The sequence below is a fragment of the Gekko japonicus genome, unplaced genomic scaffold (genome assembly GCF_001447785.1).
Source record: "Gekko japonicus isolate JY-2015 unplaced genomic scaffold, Gekko_japonicus_V1.1 scaffold37846, whole genome shotgun sequence".
NCBI lineage: Eukaryota > Metazoa > Chordata > Lepidosauria > Squamata > Gekkonidae > Gekko > Gekko japonicus.
In genome coordinates, this window is record NW_015222300.1 from 1 (window position 1) to 997 (window position 997).

The window sequence follows — 997 nt, forward strand, 5'->3', positions numbered from 1 at the left end:
TACATACATAAATTCTTTTTTTCTTCAGGAATAACCATGGATAAAAGTGAGCTGGTACAGAAGGCCAAACTGGCTGAGCAGGCAGAGCGCTACGATGATATGGCTGCTGCCATGAAGGCTGTCACTGAGCAAGGGCATGAGCTGTCCAATGAAGAAAGGAATTTACTCTCTGTTGCCTATAAGAATGTGGTTGGTGCCCGTCGTTCCTCCTGGCGTGTAATTTCCAGCATCGAACAAAAAACAGAGCGGAATGAGAAGAAACAGCAGATGGGAAGAGAGTATCGTGAGAAGATCGAGGCTGAATTGCAGGACATCTGCAATGATGTTCTGGTAATAATCTAGTAGTATCTGGTACAGCAGCACCTCCTAAGAAGCATCATCTGGGAAGAACTTGCAAGATCATGGCAGGGCTATACTTTCACTTCAGCACACCTAGTGTTGTCCAGTGGCTAAATGTTCTAGCTGCTTTTTGTTTATCCCTCTAAAGATTTGCATAAAATTATCAGTGAAAACTCGCTTGCTGGAGAACTTTGTACACTTGTAATGACCAGACCTAAAGTTTGACTGCCTGCTTTACATTTATGTAAAAGGTATCTGGGAGTGTTAATTCACATGTGAATGAAATTTCTGTGTGCTTCACATGTGATTATAAATTAATTTCGTTTGTACAAGCTTGCTGATTGAAATGCTCCCATTCTTAATGTGAACTAGTTGCTTCTTCCTTTCTAGACTTCAAGGGAACATTTTGTATTCTCTGGTGCTTTTATAGTTGCCAGGTCTAAACAACAGCTGCATTTATGAAGTAGAGTATCACCCGTCATTTAGCTGCTTAAATTGAATGGGAACTTAAATTGCTAGGCATCTGGTGTAATGTGGCCTGGTTATGGCTGCCTCATAAAATACCTGACACACAGTTCATCAGCTTGATTTGAACTGAACATATTAAAAAATGTAGACTTTTCTTTTGATAACTCTGCGAGTTGTCTTGTCTTTTCCC

At 40.5% G+C, this 997-nt stretch overlaps 1 pseudogene; it reads left to right on the forward strand.

Annotated features, from left to right (window-relative positions):
• The first annotated feature begins 31 nt into the window (after positions 1-31).
• On the forward strand, positions 32-342 carry LOC107125306 (annotated as a pseudogene).
• Positions 343-997: the final 655 nt, after the last annotated feature.